This window comes from Lucilia cuprina, chromosome 2, assembly GCF_022045245.1.
Source record: "Lucilia cuprina isolate Lc7/37 chromosome 2, ASM2204524v1, whole genome shotgun sequence".
NCBI classification, from domain to species: Eukaryota; Metazoa; Arthropoda; class Insecta; order Diptera; family Calliphoridae; genus Lucilia; species Lucilia cuprina.
The window spans coordinates 31,023,103-31,044,340 of NC_060950.1; the positions used below are offsets into that span (position 1 = coordinate 31,023,103).

Consider the following 21,238-nt stretch of genomic DNA (forward strand, 5'->3'; position numbering starts at 1 on the left):
TGGTGGGAGACCAACCCCCTGTCCAAATTTCAGCTCTTTAGCTTTAACCATTTAGGCTGTGCGATGATGAATCAGTCAATCAGTCAGTCAGTCAGTCAGTCAGTCAGTAACGTTAGAATTTTATATATATAGATAAAGACCACAAAAGTGTGCGTCTTTTTTTTTTGTTTTTCTATATTACACTATATATGAAGTTTCTTTTTTGGACTGATTATGATGGGTATGGTAAAATATTATGCAACTTGTTTTAGATGTAGCATATTGTTAAAGAGCAACAATAAATAATAATAACAAAAAGAAAAAAATTGAAACACATTAAAAATTAAACACTAATTGAAATACATTACAGGGTATTTTCAAAGCTCATAATTAAAATCATTTATGACGAAAAATTTAGTTTAACAAACCCAACGAAGCATGAGTTTTGTGAGCATGTAGTAAGTATGAGAAAAAAATAAATGTGTAAAAATTTATTAATTTTTCAACTTACTGATTTGTAGGTTCAAACAAGTCAACAATGGCTTAAAACGGAAGCTGTTAATAAACGTGTTAACAAAAGAAATCAAATGTGTAACGAATTTAAAGAAAAACAAACAATACAAATTGTGGTTTGAGAAATAAATAGTAATGAACTATGTGTATTTAATGTTTAAAGTTTAATAAAAGAAATTGATATTGGCTAATAATAGCAATCATTTGACCTCTAAGAGCGGGTTTTTGAGTTGGCAATCAAATGCCAATTAATAATCAGGTTAGTTAAACTAAGATAAATTCATTCTGATGTTAATCCCCTCTCATGTTTTTAAGTACAAATTAAACAGTGCTGCCAGATAAAACAACAGAAAACGTCACTGTTTGTTATCAAAACAATGCATGTTTTGTTAAAAAAGAGGAAGACAATTGTAAATGTAATAAGAAAATCAATTAAAACTTAAATTTAAAACAAAAATATATTTTTTGAAGTCCCCATAATTTATACTTATTGATAAATCCAACATTTTAATGTTTATTTAAATAAAAAATTTATTATTTTTTTTGACATCAGCTGTTTACACTTTTGCATTTCTTGCCTGAAGCCGGGCTGGATACGATCACGAATGAGGTTAAAAACATGAGCACAGTCAAAGCAATCCTAAACCTAATGAATCTATAAAATCGTTGCTTTTAATTTGTTTTACAAAAATTTTTGGAGCTCAAGCACTCTACAACATTTGAGGATTCAAGTTCCTCAAATGTTTCTCATATGAGAGATACCATGCCTCTAATGCTAATCCGGGTAGTTTTCCGCAAATTGTATACATTGGTATCAGTTTTGATTATGCAATATTTTAGCATTCTAACTCTAATAGTTTTCCCGAAATATTGAAGGGACTACGCTCCCGTAATCCGCAAATTTATTGTCCAATATGTTCGTGCAAAATTCCCCGATATACGATTTTTTATTTAGTTCTTATTGAAGGGGCCATGCCCCCGTAATCTGTTAATTTATAAGGCAACTACACAGAGAGAATACGCGCCTGGTAATAAATTGACATCGAATTTTTCTAACAAACGTGGTAAACTCACTATTGACATTGGATTGTGAGCTTATCACGTTTGTTTACTTTTAGGCAACGGATGTGTATAAAATTTAGATTGCGACAACGAATTGTGTAAAATTGTGTATTTGCTTTTAAAATATTTAAAAGATAATAATGAGGCAATTTCGATATAAAAAATTAGTTTAGATTTCTAGAACAAGTGTAAATCAATGAGAAAAAATATTCTACAATTCTACAATCTAAATAAAATTTACACAGTACTCCCCAGTATAACGGGGTTTCCGTAAGGTAGTGTTTGTTTATCAGTACAAAATGACTAAAAATTCAGATAATTTATGTTATAATATATAGATTTATACCTGACTTAAAATTTTTTCTAGGTCCAAATTCATTGATTATCTAATATATCATGTATCTAATTCAAGATTACTTATTATTTTCGAAATTTAAATTAAATATTGATAAATTCTTATAGGTATATAAGATAATAAATCAGTTAAGAAATGTCCAAGAAATGTCGTTCCACTACTAAAATATCTAAAAATGTTATTCTAATATATAGGAATAATAAAAATATTAAATTTTATAAAATAATGCAACAATATTGAAAAAATAACAAAAAAATCCTAAAAAAGCAAAAAAAAGATTTCATATTAAGTCAAATATTGATAAATTCTTATAGGTATATAGGATAATAAATCAGTTAAGAAATGTCCAAGAAATGTCGTTCCACTACTAAAATATCTAAAAATGTTATTCTAATATATAGGAGTAATAAAAATATTAAATTTTATAAAATAATGCAACAATATTGAAAAAATAACAAAAAAATCCTAAAAAAGCAAAATACTTTATTGACTTAAAAAATTAACAATACGTTCTCATTTTATCAAAAAACTCGTTAATTAATATCACGATTTTACATTTTATGATATTCTTTAAAAAATACAACAAACAAATAGTTTTATTTTGCTGTAAATAATTGTTCAGATAATGTTTTTTCTTAAAATTTATAAAATTTTACACAGGCAAATTACTTAATTGATTCACTGTATATATATGTAAATAGATTATGTCTCAATGAGCCGTCTACTAATAGACTATGTAAAACATTTTCATCATTGTCATTAATAATATTTTAAAAGTAACTTACAATTAAAAGTTATTTTTCCTCTAAAATAACAAAATTTTTATCCACATTATTTATATATACATATAAAAAAAAACAAAAATAATAACAATTTGTACATACGCAGTTATAAATTAAATAAACAATTTCCACCTACAGTACAAATCATAACCTAAAAAAACGAAATTTCAACAAAAATTCCTTAAAAAAAAAGAAATCCAAGGCAATAAAGACAACACAAGACAACCAACCAACGAACAACTAGATACCATTATGCAACAGTTATCGTCGCTATTTTACCACCAACATATGTTCTATGGAAAGAAAAACGATTAACAAGAAAATTTACAACCAATAACATAATATTTTAACATGAAACATGAGCAAGGAATTCATTTTCATTTCAATTCATTCATTCTTTCATTCAAAAATCCACAAAAAGGCTTGTCATTGCTTGCTTTACCTTTTACAAGAACGTCAGCGATCGAGTGTGGTAAATATAGAGGAAAATAAAATTTGGTAAAAATATTAAAACATAATTTGCAATTTGTCTTATATTGAATCAACAAAAAAAACATTATGGAATTTTACAAAAACACTACCACCAAACGCAGCTGTGATAAATGTTTAAGGTTTTTAATAATACTTTAATAGATTCTAGAAGCATATACATTAGGGTGGCTCCGTTTGTATGAAGGAACAATACGGTTCTAATGTTCCTAACTAAAATTAAAGTTTAATTTATTCTCCAATAGAGTTTTACAAAACTTTTGTCCTGGCGTCAATGTAGTTTTTTTTTCTAAAATAAAATTTATCAACTTTTGTGTCCATTTAAAGAATGCTAGGTCAAAGGTAATAAAAAATCCTTAACCTTTAACCCAACACAGCAAATATTGCCTCTAGGACAAAAATTTTGCGAAATCATATGTTAAAATGAATACAGCTTTAATTTTGAAGTAGAAACATCAGTAGCTTATTTTTCCTCCATTGAAACGGGTCCACCCTAATAAATTTTTTTCATCTATTTTAAATATCATGATCATTATTATTTTATATATGTTGTTTTATGACCCATTAACAAACTGAAACTATTTATAAAACTTGTATGGAATTGTTTGTATGGTTGTTGTTGTTTTTTTATACGCTTAAAGGTAAGAATTTAATTTATAATTTATTGCACCGACAGGGACGAAAATATATTTAATGAACATGAAAATTTGGAATTTTGGACAAAATGTTTTTTTTGACAAATTTTTATCATTGGCGACATGTAGAGCAGCCAATTTTTTTTTGTTTAAAAATATTTCTTTGCTATTAATTGTTTTAATTTTAGCACTTTAAAAAAAAGAAACTTGTAAGTAAAATATACAAAAAATTAGATTGAATAGACAAATCAATTTTGAGAAACAAAACAGACATTTTGTATTTTATTTGATGGAACTTAATCTTGTTATGAACATATCAAATTTCTTGTTTTTTACAGTTAAAGAATGTTTATCGTTTTTTTAAATAAATTTCCCGATCGAATTCTTATAACTCTTTAGATTTAATATCTAGATCAGTTATAAAAAAATACAATTTTGCAATTTTCCGAAAATAGTACTTTTTTAGATTTAGAATACAAAATTACATTGTAATGTCTTACAGTAGCTTTTACACTATCTAGTCTATTGACTAGTCTATGGATTAATCTGGCAACTAGTCTATGAGGCTATTCAAAAGACTAGCTCGTTGACTAGTCTGTTAACTAATCTATAGACTAGTTTATGGACTAGCCTATTGACTTATTTATGGACTTGCCTATTGACTTTGATTGGCCTATTTTATGCACTGATAAGTCTGTTAACTAACATATGGACTAGCCTGTTGCCTAGTCTTTTAACTAATCTATGGACTAGTTTATGGACTAGCCTATTGACTAGTCTATGGACTAGCCTTTTGAATAGTATATGGACTAGCCTATTTACTAATCTATGGACTAGCCTATTGACTAATCTATGGACTAGCCTATTGACTTATTTATGGACTAGCCTATTGACTTTGATTGGCCTATTTTATGCACTGATAAGTCTGTTAACTAACCTATGGACTAATTAGTCTGTTAACTAACCTATGGACTAGTCTGTGGACTATCCAATTGACTAGTCTAAGGACTAGCCTGTTGACTAGTCTATTGACTAATCTATGGACTAATCTATAGACTGTAATTGGCCTAATACTAGACCCTTACTAATGTTATGAAAAATAGTACCGTAATTTTTCAATGAATCCGTGTTAGAGTTAAGAGTCAAGTTTACGTTTTATTATCGAGCAGAGAACGGAATTCTATATTAACCAATTATGTAATCGGTATCGGGATAAATAATATCATATAAGAGTAACTCAATTTCCTCAATTTTTCTTTTTTAAACGATAAAAAAATTGGTTATAAATTGGATAAATAAGCACAGATGTCAAATTACAACTTTATGTGTTGGTGGTATTATTCAGGGATCACGGAATGGAACTAATGTAGAATTTATTCGAACATGTTCAACCTTAGATTGCTCGTTAAGTAGGCAGATAGACTACAGTTGGACTTATGATAGTCACGTAAATTGTAAGATTATTTGCAGACATATAGTCGAATTTGGGTCATTAATATAGCCACATATCAAATTAAGTATTTCTTTAAGGCTAGCCTAGGTGTCATTAAAAAGGGCCAGTTAAACTTCTTATTGTTATTTAGATCCTCTCATGGGCCAAGCCACATGAGTGACTCATTCACACTTTGGTTTAATTGAAATTCAGGCTAGTGTAACCATGAAGAAGTTATTGCAATCCAGAAGTATAGATACAAGTACCTGTAGTCCAAATTTCAAGACGTCGGAGATGAGTAGTCTCTAGTTTACCCATATCAAATTGAGTGTCTCATTAAGTCTAGCCTAGGCCTCATTAAAAAGGGCCAGTTAAACTTCTTTGGTATTCAGATACTCCCTTGGGCCAAGCCACATCGGTGACCCATTCGCACTTTGGTTTAATTGAAATTCAGGCTAGTGTAACTATGATGAAGATATTGCAATCCAGAAGTACCTCTAGTCCAAATTTCAAGACGTCGGAGATGAGTAGTTCCAAGTTTACCCTGGGCTTTTTTAAGATAACCGTGAGCTTATACTGTCAAGGCAGGAATTCACATAAGCCCTCTAAGAATCTATTATTCAAGTTGCCAGATTATTTAATAAAATCGGCGGTGTAACAAATTCCGTTTGCTAGGCTCAAAATTCTGTGCAATTCAATTGTACTGTAAGTCAGTTGGTTATTATAACATATTTAGATTGATGTTATGATAGCAGTGCTAAGCAGCATTGTAATTTTCAAAATCTAGATTTAAAACTCTGAATTTTTCATTATAAACATTTATTTTTCGTTATATAGGTTAAAGTTGAAATAAACAATTATTTAATGAATAATAATGCGTACTATAAAATTTTCCATTTCATAAATCATTGTTAAAATAAAAATTATTTCTCGACATGTATGAAATAAAAAAAAAACATTAAACTCTTGTGATATTTACGAAAAAAAAAAAAAACAATTTAAAAAATCGATCATAAAAATATATGACAGCCAGCCATCTGTCCCAAAAAGACAAACAACAGAAACAATGATAAACAACATATGAAAAAAAAACACATTTTTGTATAATTTACACTTTTTTAATAAAAGTTGTTATTTTACTTTCGTTGCAAAGGAAAATTAGTTTTTCATCTAAAACTACTACTATGTCTTATATGATCGCCTGTCTTCGTATTTCATTTTGCCTAAATGAGATTTATACCGAAAACTAAGTTTTTTTTTTTTTTTTGAATTTATGAACTCAAATAAAGAAATAAAAATAGACATGAAAGTGGCGAAAAAACAAAGTTATAGGTAATAAATATTTGGATTTATGGTTGGCAACTTTATTACGTTACACCCTCTTACATTGGTTACAGAGTTACACTCTTACACTTTTAAATTGCCCAAAAATGGATTCCGCACTATAAAATTGAAAAATTTGCATACCCACTATATTGGTTATAGATCTTTATGGTGTATTTTGTGTTAACATAAAACTTTACCACAGTAATTACAGTTTTATGGGAAAAAATACGTTATTAAAAGGATTTTTTTATTCCAAAAATATTTTGGAAAACGTATTGGTACTTTTACTTGAAATTCCTTATGTTTTCGTAGTTTTGGTATAACAAGTTAATTAAATAAGTTTTGGAAAGTGTCGTTACATATAAGGAAAATAAAAGCAATTCAAAGGCCGAAAGTGAGGCAAGAAAGTAAGTAGTTAAGTAAGTAGTTAAGTAAGTAAGTAATTAAGTAAGTAAGTAAGTAAGTAATTAAGTAAGTAAGTAAGTAAGTAAGTAAGTAAGTAAGTAAGTAAGTAAGTAAGTAAGTAAGTAAGTAAGTAAGTAAGTAAGTAAGTAAGTAAGTAAGTAAGTAAGTAAGTAAGTAAGTAAGTAAGTAAGTAAGTAAGTAAGTAAGTAAGTAAGTAAGTAAGTAAGTAAGTAAGTAAGTAAGTAAGTAAGTAAGTAAGGAAGTAAGTAAGTAAGTAAGTAAGTAAGTAAGTAAGTAAGTTTTTTTAGCCAAATTACGTTAAAAAATCAACTCTATATTAAAAAAAATTGTTTCCTTAAAACTTCACTTCTAAAGAACTTAAACTGACTTCTTACTACCCAGCAAACAGTAAAACGAAGTACTTCCAAAAGAATCATCATTTATCACCACTTCAATAGTAGCTCTAAGTGATTTTTTTACCTTCTATTGAAGTGATGTATATTGACTTTCAAAGAAGCGAAAATAATCCATTTTTTTAATTGAAGGTATATTTTTTTGTACTGAATTTTTTTAAATTAAACCAATTTTATTTTGCGTGTAATTTATTTATAATAACTTAAAAAGAAGAACATAAAAATTACATCATAAGAATGATTTCAGATGTAGAGAGTTTGAAAACAAATAAAAAGGACATCCTTCCCATGACAATCCTGTGTTAATCAATTATAACTTTTTCAGGTCTTTTTCAGTACTACCATGGAGTACATTCTACTTCTACTTTTGCTGGGTACTTTCAAAGATGTTATACTTACATTCAACAAAATTTTCAATTGCTATTCAAATCCGAAAATAAGTTTTTATTTGAAGCATAATTTAAAATAAATAATTATTATATCTTTTTAAACCCTACACCACTATAGTGGGAAGGGTATTATACTTTTTCGCTGATGTTTGTAACACAAAATATTGGTCCTATACCCAGCGTAAAGTATACCGATCGATTCAAAATCATTTTTTTGAGTCGATTAAGATACAGGCCGCAATTTTCAAGATAATTTGATGAAATTTGGACCAAGCATGTAGAAAATGGTTGAAATCGGATCATTATTTCACCTAGCCCCCATACAACCGTACCTCCCGATTTGGGCATTAATGCCATAATTACGTCAAATATACTATTATCTCTCTAAAAATTGGTACAAATTAGTTATATAAGTTTAAATTACACTGCAGATTTTCGTAATGATCGGCCCTTATTTGACCCTAGCCTCTTATACAAACACCTCTTTAAAAAATGATTTAAACGTCTAAAATTGACTTTTCCCAAATTTACCGAGGATCGGTCCATGTTTGACCTATACTCCTATACAAAAGCCTCATTTAGAAAATTTTGTTTTTTATCAATAAATTGCTTAAATACTTTGGAATTAAGGTAAAATTCAACATAAAAGTTTCTTCATGAAAAATAAAAATTTTTAAAATATACACATGACCGACTATACTTTTCAACTTGTTGAATTTAAAATCTAGTTTACAAAGGATCTTTCGCTTAAATTAAAAAACGAATACTCTAACTTATTGTTGTTAACTTTTACTAAAATTATGTTTTTAATCCTGCCGCAACTTACAAAAAACACTCTAATAATTACCTAGTTTTACAATAATAATAAGTATTTTATTAATTTTTGTTTAAAAACGTTTGAGAAAAACATATTATTTTTCTCAAACAGTCTACTCATTGACTATATTCGCAAAACTCTACAGTATACATACATACATATACGTACATGCTGTTGTATGTTCAACGTAATGTTTTTTATTCATTTCAAATAAATATTTGTTTACAAAACATAAGAAAAAATAAAAAATAAATGTGTATTATGCCGTTAAATGGTCATAATTGTTTAAATAATGTGATTATACACCTTAAAACACTATATTAAATCATAACAATTTGTTTTGTATAAAAGGAGATTTACAAAAAAAATATAAATAACAAGTAAAAAGTTATAGACAGGCGAGGCCGACCATATAATACCCTATACCTCTATACGAATAAAATGTGATTTAGTTTTCATAATAAAGCATTTTAGTTGAATTGTACCTTGTCTCAGATATACTAAAGCCATTTACTGTTTAATAAAACTGTGAATATTTAAGTAAAATTTTGATGGGGACTTTTTAGAGGGGTTAGGGTCAAATGAGGCCCTATAATTATAAAGTTCATCAGGGTTAACAAGACTAGTATAGAACTTGGTTTTGCAGCTTTTTGTCGAGATACGAGTATATTAAACATAATTATGAACTTAAAAGCTCTATTTGGCGGGTTCAGTTTTATGGGGCCTAGGTGAAATAATGGACCGATGTAAACAATTTTCAATAGGCTTCGTCTACAGTACCATAAAAGATCATGTGCAAAATTTCATTGAATTATCTCCAAAATTGCGACCTGTAGTTTGATTACAAGATTTACAAGCTCTATTCGGGGGTTCAGTTGTATGGGGGCTAGGTGCAATAATGGACCGATGTTAATCAGTTTCAATAGGCTTCGTCTACGGAATAAAAGAAGATCATGTGCCAAATTTCATTGAATTATCTCCAAAAATTGCGAACTGTACTTTGATTACAATGTTTACAAGCCCTATTCGGGGTACAGTAGTATGGGGGCTAGGTGAAATAATGGACCGATCCTAACCATTTTCAATAGATATCGTTCCTGGGACAATAGTTTGATTATAAGGTTTACATGGACGGATGGATAGACGGACGGACATAGCTAAATCGAATCAGAAAATGATTCTAAGTCGATTGGTATACTTTAAGGTGGGTATAGGACCATTATTATTGTGCGTTACAAACATCAGCACAAACCCAATATACCCTTCCCACTAAAGTGGTGTAGGGTATAAAAATAAACTGCACACACAAAACAATTGGGAGAGTATTTTTTAAAGTCAATAGTGATTTTTTAATGCGCTACACATACAAATTTTAAGCTTTAACTATTTTACTTATATTGGATAATGGAGTTCTAATATTTTGATTTCGCAGCTACAGTAAATTGCTATTTCCATTAAAACTAAGCTCTAATTTAAGCATTTGATGGCGCTACATGCTAAAAAAAATATCGCAAGATTTTACCTTCAAAAATACTTTTTTTTTATCATTAATTACACAAGCTTACAAATTTTTAATCCAGAGGCCAAAGTATAATTGTAAATGTATTAAGCCCCGTTGAATCCAAATCTGGCCTCAGATTTTGTTGAACTTTTTTCCCAAAATTTATTTTTTTTAAATATTTTAAGTAAGTTTTAGCATAAAATATAATATATAGTATTGCTTACATCGGTCCATATTTGACTGAAGCCTAAATATACGGACCCGTTCAGAAAATTACTTTAAATAATATAACTTAAATAAATAGCATGTATTATTGTGTTTTTACCTGTCGGTTTGTTTGAAGTCTAAAGACTTCTAAACGGCAAAAAGAACTTTGATATTTATTTGCAACACTTGGAAACTTTCAGTGCAGTAACTCTAAAATGTTGCAAGGACAAGAAATAATATGTGCGGACTTTTACTAGGGGGCTTATCACCTCGTATATCTGGGAAACTTTTAGAGGCAAAATCTTAATATTTTTCATGGGTAACATCAAGAGCTATATGAACGTTTGTTAAAATTAAAATAGAAATAGAATCTTAAAGTTTTGCATGAGTAACATTACAATTCATATTATCGTTGGTGGAAAATTTTTGACCTTGTTGCTGTTGGGCGTGGCATCTTCCATATGAATTGAATGGAAAGAATCCTCAAAATCTTAAAGAGTATTTTTATTGTTTTTAGAGTAGCAAAGAACACTGGGTATAGCTAGTTTATTTACATATAATTTTTATTTGTTGCAGGCTAAGCAGGCTATGAATTTTCATGCACTAAAAAATTAAAAATATGCGCTTATAATATGCACTATAAAATGGGAAAATATGCTCTAAAAATGTGAAAAATATACACCAAAAAATATTTCTTTGTGAAGGTACATATTAATGATATTCAGATCCTAAGTTTTTGACACTTTAACGGAACCACACCTCGAGAATGACAAATAAATTTGTTTTAGAAAAATTAAAAAATATGCAAAATATGCTATAAAAATGTTGGAAATATGCAAAATATATGCAATTTAAAGCAAAATATGCAATTTATGCATTAATAACAAAATATGCAAATATATGCAACAACAAATCAATGCCATTTTTAACAAATTCTTTGATTCGAGAAGAAAACCAACTAAGTAAATAAATTTAAAAGTCATTTTCAGTTACTGACCAAAAATATGCATTTGCCCTGGTAGTGAGTAATGTAGTTATCTATATATATATAAAAATGAACGCTATAGACTACTAAACGGCTGAACCGATTTTCTTGAATTCCTATATGTCTGGAATAGGCAATAGGCTACTTTTTATTTTAAATTTTAAGTGGGCGATGAGCCACGCCCACATTAAGGAAATATAAAATTCGTATATTTGAGATAAAAAGTCTTCAAATTTTGTCGGAACCAATTTAGTGTCAATATGATTATTTAGAATAAAAAGTGGTCGGACTAGAGTTAGGGTGCGTGGCACCGCCCATATAAATTAAATGCAAAAATTCGTTTATCTTAGAAACTATTACATAACTTTAACATCCATAAAATCTTCAATTTCTATATGAATAACTTCGACATTCATATGAACCTTTAGAAAATAACGGGCAGACTCTTAATGGGGGGCTTAACACTACATATATGAATTAAATATATATATCTTGAAAACTGTTAGATAATTAAATTTTTTCATAGATAGATATAAAGTGGCGAACTTATAATACATATCTCTCATATGTAACATATTGGTAATCTGGAAAACTATTGTGGTTAAAATTTTCAAAATCATTAAGTGGGTCAAACAAAAAATATTGTATATCGCAACGCGTAAGAATATGAATTATTTTTAAGAATAAAAGTATATATTAAATTTTTGCAAGTAAGAAATAAATAGATCATTAATCTATTATTTCAGAATTCAAATGAAATATATTATCATCAAAAGAAATTATAATAAAGATATTAGTATTTTTTAACGTCGATTAAAATTATAAATTTTATGTAAAATTTATTACAAAATGTACCATAATTTTATTTTGCGCTCATGGAGCGCATAGACTAAAGATCCGATAATATTTGGACTCCATTTAGGCACTCGGTTGAAAGTCAATCGAAGCTTCTTAAAATCGTTTGATCAAAAACTACAATTTCAACAAATCGGGACTTCATATAAAATTTTAGTCAAATTATTAGTTATTGAAAATTTAGTTAAATTTTTTAACTTTTCTGAATTTTTAAATATATTTTTGATTTTTTTTAAATAAATCCTCTTTTTTAAACATTTTTTTTTAATTCTTATATAATATTTAAATGTATTTAAGCTTTATAGAACAAGTTAAAAATTTATATAAATAATTTCAGAATTTGCTTAACAAAAACAAATTTTAGACACTTTTTTTAACAAATTTGTAACAAACACTGTAATAATTTTAAAATAATCTTATAAAAATGAATAGGAGACTTTTAAAGTAAATTTGGCAAAAAATAATTGAAATAAAATACTAGTTGTAGTATTTTATGTTGTATATATTAAACTTTTTTTTTAACAGTTAAGATTGTAATAAATATTTTAATTAAATGGTGGGGAGTTTCATATAATAATAAATTTATATAAAAATGAAAACTCTACTCTGTGCTATAAGTTAAACAACAAATTATTACACAATACAACAAAACAAAGAAAAGAAAAGTAAATAAATAGCAATTTCTTATAAAAAAACATAAAACATTTAAACAAAAAATGAAGTAACAAATTTAAAATGATACTCAATTTAACTGAATTAATTAAAAATCAAAAAAGAAAAAAAAAAAAAAAAAAAAAAACAAATCAACAAGTGTGCCACAACATATGTACAATGACATTGAAATATGTTTTTATATCCTTAGTAACAAAAAAAATCTGCAGCAAGGAAGTCAGCATGCAACACGTTGAATGTAGCTTTCAGTATGGAGCTCTTTCAGTTATAATGTCACTTACAATTTTATTTAAATAATTTAAATAATTAAATACTTTTTTTATGCACACTTCACTTAACCACAAACGATAATCACAAAAAAACAACTTGTGCACAGCAGGCACTCACTCTTTAATGCTTAATCACAAAAGGATCAAATAAAATCCTTGAAATAATTCAATTAACAACTTTTTTCTAGCTTAATATAGAAAAACGAACAACAAAAAAACTTAAACAAAATGTTCTATTAAATACGAAAAAAAATTGAGAAAATTTAAAACCAAATATCCTTTAGTACATCTGTTTATAAACAGTTAAGGATATTTTATAGCCGTATTGTTTTGGTTTAAACAGTTAATAATAATAATAATAATAATAACGAACGAGCGTACGGTTAACGACCGGTGGTAGACCGACGCACGTACGTACTGAACGTACGTAAAACTAAATGAGAACTGAATTGTTTGAATTGGTTTTGTTGCAAATCAAGTGTATTTTGAGTATGAGGCGAGACACCATCAAAGGCACATATTTGCTCGTACATCTATCTTTCTATCCATCCATCCAGTCTGTCTGCCAGCCAACGAGCCAGTCAGACAGCCACAACAACACTCTAGATACGACACAGCAAATGCACTTTTATAGACAATTGGACGGACCGGCAAAGAGACAGACAGACATGGAGATAGACAAGCACTCTAGACAGTATAGTCTAAAAAAATAAGCAACTTTGTTGACATAACCCAATATGTAAATAATGATTATATGCGTACTTATATAAAATAATATTAATTTACATATTCTAAAATCTAAATGAATTTTTATTATATAAGGATTTTGGATAGGACATGGAAAATAGATGTGGGACAAGTTCAAAGAACATTGAATTGTTTTGTTTATAGACTAGTTAACAGATTTGTCCGTATATTAATCAATAGTCTAGGAATTGACTTTAATCTAGATAATAAACTAGTTTGAATCTAACATATTTCTTTTATCTGATCTTTTTCTTTTATCTCATCAATTTCTTTTATCTCACCGATCACTCACCATCACATCTATCCCACCTATTTCCTCTATTTCATGTACCTCATTTATCCATCTATCTATCTATCTATCTATCTATCTATCTATCTATCTATCTATCTATCTATCTATCTATCTATCTATCTATCTATCTATCTATCTATCTATCTATCAAATAGTCGAAAGTTTTAAAAAAGTGTAAAAAAGGCAAGAACTCGAAAATAGTAGGAAAAGCTTGAAAAAAGTAAAAAAAAATCTTAATAATTCGAAAAGTCGGAAAAAGTCGAAAAAATTCGACTATTAATAAAATACTTAAAGTCGAAATGTCTAAAAGTCGACTTTTAATTAAATGAACAAAAATCGACTTTAATAAAATACAAAAAAAGTCGAAAAATTGACTTTTAACAAAATGCAAAAAGTCGACTTTTCCTTTCGACTATAGAACCCTAGTAACTGTACAACCATTTCCAATGTAGATCTACCAACTCTTGTTTATCTTGTCGTGTTTTTAAAGCTCTCATAATTTTGTTCTTTTACTATTTTGACAACGAATTTTCTTCTTTCTTTTTCTACATGACATTTTAAATATGTTTCGTGCTTTTTTTAAAGATTTTTTTAAATAAAAAAAATTGGAAAAAAATAAATATAAAATCCTTTTTGCTTAGAGCAGAAAAAAAGGAAAAAAATGCACACCATTGGATTTTATGCTTTTGCATTATGTTGTATTCAATGCTTTGTTGCTAAGCTTGTACTTATTACTCACTCTTAATACTTTTTTTACTGCACACGAAGCTTGAGTTGTGAGTAGGTGTGTGTGTGTGAGAGAGTATATGTTTATCCTTTTATTCCTGCTGCTTATACCAGCATATTTATGTTTTTTTTATAATATTATTTTTTTTTTGCCATATTTTTCCGCTTTTCAGTGATTTTATTTCACTTCTGTGCATTCACTTTCGTTTATATGTATATTTTGTTGCTGTTGTAGTTCCAGTTGTCGTTGTGTTTGTTCATTATTTTTTTTTTTTTTTGCTTGTTTTTATTTATGCTTATTTGTATATGAGTTTTGAGTTTTGAATACAATGTACAATATGCATATTCCACTTGAGACATTCTTTTGTTTTAGTTAAAAAATGATGTGGTAGACGTGTACATTTTTAATTTTAACAAATATTTTTTTATGCACTTTTTATCCTCACTTTCCATCTATGGAACAAAGAAAGGCCTAAATGTGGATAAAGAGGAGGTACATTTAGAAAATTTTTTAGTTCGATTTTTTTGCCATTTTTTTATTTTTACAGAAATTTTTTCATAAAAATGTATTTATTTTTATCAAAAATTTGTTTTTAATTATAAATTTTCTCAAAATTTCTCTTTAATAAAAAGTAATCAATCATATATCTATTTGCAAAATTTTTAAAAAAATTTCTCTTTCAATAATTTTTTTTCCCAAATTTCTTTCAGTGTAATTTATTTTTTTCCAAAAACACTTATGTTTTTTAACTCTTTTTTTTCGTTTGCAGCTCATTACATTGTTAAAAAAAAACATCCTTATAATGCATGTGTGCATATGTAAATACAATATTCATACGTACATCCATCATAAACGTACATAAAATACATGTATTGTATACATCGTACTTACATTTCATTTATAATTCATGCAACGTCATTATAGAGTTGTGTTTTTTGTATGAAAAAAAAAAAACTACAGAAACGCCTCGTTAGACTTTCAAAGTCTTTTAGCAAGATTAAAAAATGTGGTGGATTTGAGAATGATTGCACTTACCACTCAAAATTCTTATTTTTTTATTTTTTGCTAAATAAATCTGATATGGCAACAAAAATTAAAGTTTGTAAAAAAAGATATATTCCTTTAGAAAAAATTGTCCAAATGTGTAAATAACTATAAGGTTTAACCATAATTTTGTCAGTGTTAAAGTTAAGAAATTATGAAAAATTTTGAAAATATAAACAAATATTCTACGTTCAAAAAAGATAAGGGGGTTTATTGATTTTGTCTTTCTATTTGTAACACATCGAAATGCTGATCATTCTAAGATGATCTAGCTGTATCTGTCTGTCCGCCCGTCCGTCTGTTGAAAGTACAAGTCTGTCTGTTGAAAGCACAATAGAGTCCGCACGGAAGGAGATAGAAATTTTAAATTTTACACAAATATTAGCCAAATTTGAGGATATTACCTGCAATAGTTTTTCAGATATACGAATTTTTGTGTTTAATTTATAAGGCAGGAACAACGCCCCCCTCTTTTGCTAGTCTGCCCATTTTTATCTTATATATTCATATCGATACTAAAGCGGTTCCGACAAAAATTTATAATTCTAACTTTTATATTTCCTCAAATAAATAGATTTATTATTTTCTTAATATGGGAGGTGCCACGCCTAGTTTATAAAATTCTGCAAAGTTGTATTTATAAAAAAATATATAGTATTTTCTAAACTCTTTTTAATTGAATTTCTTAAAAATATTCTTCTGTTCGCTAAGTATTTTCCAATAATCTGTTATTTCATAGTTTGATAATTTGTCTAATTAATTCCTAATAATTAAGCGCATTTTTGCGTTTATTTCCATGAAACGCAAACATCTTTAATAATATTTTTTTTATTACTTTTATACGATTATTAAAACTAAATGCTATTTTCTGTCTTCCTATTCTTCAATATCTTCAGTTTAAAGTTTAACAATATCTTTAGAATTATAACATTTTCTTTCACTTAGTAAATTAAAATTTTCAACAAAACCATTAACGTATGATTTAAAGCATTTCAATGTTTTTAATGTTTGATTTAAGTAGGTGCTTTTCTGTATTCTTAGAAATTTTAACATTAAATATATTTTAATAGCGTAAATTGTTGAAATACAAATTCTTTAGTTTTACAATAATCCCGCATTTATATTAAATTACTAATTATCGTCCTCATTCTTTGTAAAAAAACTTGTACATTGTCTTTGGCATTTGTTAAAATGAACAAAGAAAGAATAAAATTTTATAAACTGCAAGAAAGAGTGATGCATGCAATGGAAAACTTACAAATATATATTTTTGGTATATAAGAAGACGAACTAAAAACACCCTTCACCAATAGTTCTAACCAGCAACAAATCACCTTCCAAAGAAGCGAAAAAGAAGTAGAATTTTCTCCATGGAACTACTGAAATAAAGCTGAAGAAATGATGATTTTAACAAAAGCTTGTCATAGGAGGGATGTGTTTTTTATTTGATTCCAAATTCACTACATGTGAAGTCATATTCAGGAAGTAATATTTATTTATTTTTTTTATACATTTATCAATTAACTCAAAAAATGTTGAACTTTCTCTGTTATCCTTTATATTACCAATCATACGATGAACCCAATGCATAACATTACATTGATGAAAGTTTTACGAAATATACAAAAAGAAGGAATATATACGATTTTGTCACGTGATATGTATTATATCAACAAATATCTAATGGTAAAAAGAAAAACATAAATAAAATAAAATAAAAACTTAAACCAACAAAAAACCAATAACATGAAAAACCACTCACTCAACGTAAAATTTTAACTGAAAATAGAAGGTCCAAAAGTATGAGTACACAATACGTAAGATATCCAAGGTTTATATAAAACATAAAAACTAAATTCTCAAAAAAAAAGCAAAAAAACGAAATAATACTAAAAAATGTATATTAAAGAAAATAAAACACAAAACACAAATAAACGACAAAAATGTTAATGACAAAATAATCCAACATTATAGCAATTGGAAAGGAAGAGGAAGACTTATGAGTGCTGGTCAGATATGTCAACACAGTTAAATGTCAAACGGACACGCGAGAAAAATAACTTTCACTTGAAACACTATCCCCCCTGCCCAGAAAATTAGGCGAGTATTAATGTTGAGGGGTTCCCTTCAAGAGTGATAACAAATCTCCGGAACAATAGACAGTCTATAGTCCAGAGTATAGATAGTCTATAGTCCAGACTATAGATAGTCTATAGTCCAGAGTATAGATAGTCTATAAGTCCAGACTATAGATAGTCTATAAGTCCAGACTATAGATAGTCTATAGTCCAGACTATAGATAGTCTATAGTCCAGAGTATAGATAGTCTATAGTCCAGAGTATAGATAGTCTATAGTCCAGACTATAGATAGTCTATAGTCCAGACTATAGATAGTCTATAGTCCAGACTATAGATAGTCTATAGTCCAGACTATAGATAGTCTATAGTCCAGACTATAGATAGTCTATAGTCCAGACTATAGATAGTCTATAGTCCAGACTATAGATAGTCTATAGTCCAGACTATAGATAGTCTATAGTCCAGACTATAGATAGTCTATAGTCCAGACTATGGATAATCTATAGTCCAGACTATATATAGTCTATAGTCCAGACTATAGATAGCCTATAGTCCAGAATATAGATAGTCTATAGTCAAGACTTCTGGACTATAGAACAGTCTATAGTCTGGACTATAGAACAGTCTATAGTCTGGACTATAGAACAGTCTATAGTCTTGACTATAGAACAGTCTTTAATTTGGACTATAGAACAGTCTATAATCTGCGCTATAACACAGTCTATAGTTTGGACAGTATATAGTCTGGACTATAGAACAGTGTATAGTTTAGACTGTAGAAAAGTCTATAGTCTGGACTATAGAACAGTCTTTAATTTGGACTATAGAACAGTCTATAATCTGGGCTATAGAATAGTCTATAGTTTGGACAGTATATAGTCTGGACTATAGAACAGTGTATAGTTTAGACTGTAGAAAAGTCTATAGTCTGGACTATAGAAAAGTCTATATTCTGGACTATAGTAAAAGCTATAGTCTGGACTATAGAAAAGTCTACAGTCTGGACTATAGAAAAGTCTACAGTCTGGACTATAGAAAAGTCTATAGTCTGGACTATAGAAAAGTCTATAGTCTGGTCTATAGAAAAGTCTATAGTCTGGACTATAGAAAAGTCTATAGTCTGGACTATAGAAAAGTCTATAGTCTGGACTATAGAAAAGTCTATAGTCTGGACTATAGAACAGCCTACAGTCTGGATTATAGAACAGTCTATAGTCTAGACTATAGAAAAGTCTATAGTCTAGACTATAGAACAGTCTACAGTCTGGACTATAGAACAGTCTATAGTCTGGACTATAGAACAGTCTATAGTCTGGACTATAGAACAGTCTATAGTCTGGACTATAGAACAGTCTATATTGTGGACTATGGAACAGTCTATAGTCTGGACTATAGAACAGTCTATAGTCTGGACTATGGAACAGTCTATAGTCTGGACTATGGAACAGTCTATAGTCTGGACTATATAACAGAATACATATAGCAGAGTCTATATTCTTCTCTGTGGAACAGTAAATAAATAGTTTCGATTTTGAAGCATTCTTCAGTATGGACTATATTGCAAAATCATTAGTAAAAATTTCGATCGAAATACTTTATTAGATTGGATAAACGCCAAAAATTCTTAATAAATATTAGACAAAAAACCAACTGTAACTATTTTGTGACACTTTTAATCTTAATGTACATTAAATACAATAAAAATCAATATTAATTTTCTTTATTCAGTTACACAGAGAAAAAAAGAGGTAAAATACTAAACACCTTCAATTTCTTTAATTACATTTACAAATTGACCAAATGTCAAACATATCAATTCACCTTTACAGATGTTCGTATAAAAAATAGACAAATAAATATTTAACTTATTATTTTTTAAATACACCCTACGTCAGCAGTATATTGTCGAGCGGTATTATGAGTATGTGCATATGTTTATAACAATAGAAAATGATGGTTCCGTACCGACCTAATCTACCTACATATCTACCTATCTATCTATCTATCTATCTATCTATCTATCTATCTATCTATCTATTTATCTATTTATCTATATATCTATCTATCTATCCATCTATCTATCTGCAATAGAGCTATTTCGAACATGGTGTAGGGTATAACATGATCGTATATATCCAGTCGTATTTTCTTACATATTTTTTTTAATGAAAAAATGCTTAGTCACACATGTGTTTGTTAAAAACACATTTGTGCATAGATTTTTTATTAAAAATTATGTAGTTTTTTTCTTTGAAAAGAAAAGAAGTAAAATCCAAAGGCAGAACACTTAAAAACAAACATACATCCCACAAATGTGTAAATATACTTTTTTCCTTCATTTTCCTTTTATTTTATACAAATGTTTGACATGCCATTTCCTTAAAATATGGGTAGTAAATTAGCAACCCACCATTACAACCCAATATTGTTTGTGGCTTAGTGTTGTCGTCTGTCTGTATCTATGTAATTCATAGATATTTGCTTTAAAACTTTTCATATTGAGATACAATGATGTCAAAAGGGAGTCAAAAGGTGAATTTATTATAACGCTATTCAGTAGCTTTTCATTTCAGCTATATTTTTTTTAATTTATTTAATAAAGACATTTATATAATAATTTTTGTTTGCTTACTAATTTATTTAAACGTATAATTTCGTACAACACTTTATGTCTTATAGTTGTTGTTTTTATAGGGATCTAATTTGATATTAGGACTTTTTTTATAAATCATTTTGAATACTTGTGGTGAAGCAAACGAATAAAAAAATCACAATTTGTTAAATTGTTTCTCCATTTAACTATAATTTTATTTTAGTAGTTTTTGTTTTTGTTCATTCGTAGTCTTGAATTGTTTCTCGTAGACATGCAGACCTACTCATTTGCACTCAACTTCCAGTTGCTACTGCTGGTTGTTTGGTTGCTGCCATCATATGCCGGCATTCCCAACTTCACCAACAGCAGCTGCAGTCTTAAAATGTAATGAAAGAAAAATATAAACAACAATAATAGCTGCAGCAGAAACAACTACACCGGCTGTGGCAGCAACAAAAATAACAACAACTGCAATACCAACAAAAGTGTGTTTTTCAATATTTACTCGAATGTTGTGTTTTCCATTTCAATATAATGCCACCCAATGGATAATTTAGAAATTGTTTTAGATAGATAGATAGATAGATAGATAGATAGATAGATAGATAGATAGATAGATAGATAGATAGATAGATAGATAGATAGATAGATAGATAGATAGATAGATAG

The 21,238-nt window shown here is 28.1% G+C and overlaps 1 protein-coding gene across 4 annotated transcripts in view; it reads right to left on the reverse strand.

Moving 5' to 3' along the window:
* LOC111675524 (SUN domain-containing ossification factor) overlaps nt 1-21,238 on the reverse strand; it is a 71,535-nt gene that overhangs the window by 18,943 nt on the left and 31,354 nt on the right. The window contains exon 1 of one of the 4 annotated variants that reach the window (XM_046949945.1): nt 13,132-13,445. The exons of 2 other annotated variants lie outside the window; for them this stretch is intronic. The gene's annotated coding sequence lies outside the window, so the exon portion shown is untranslated. Of the gene's footprint in view, nt 1-13,098; nt 13,446-21,238 lie in introns of those variants that run through there. One more of the 4 variants, XM_046949942.1, reaches the window with a different exon arrangement.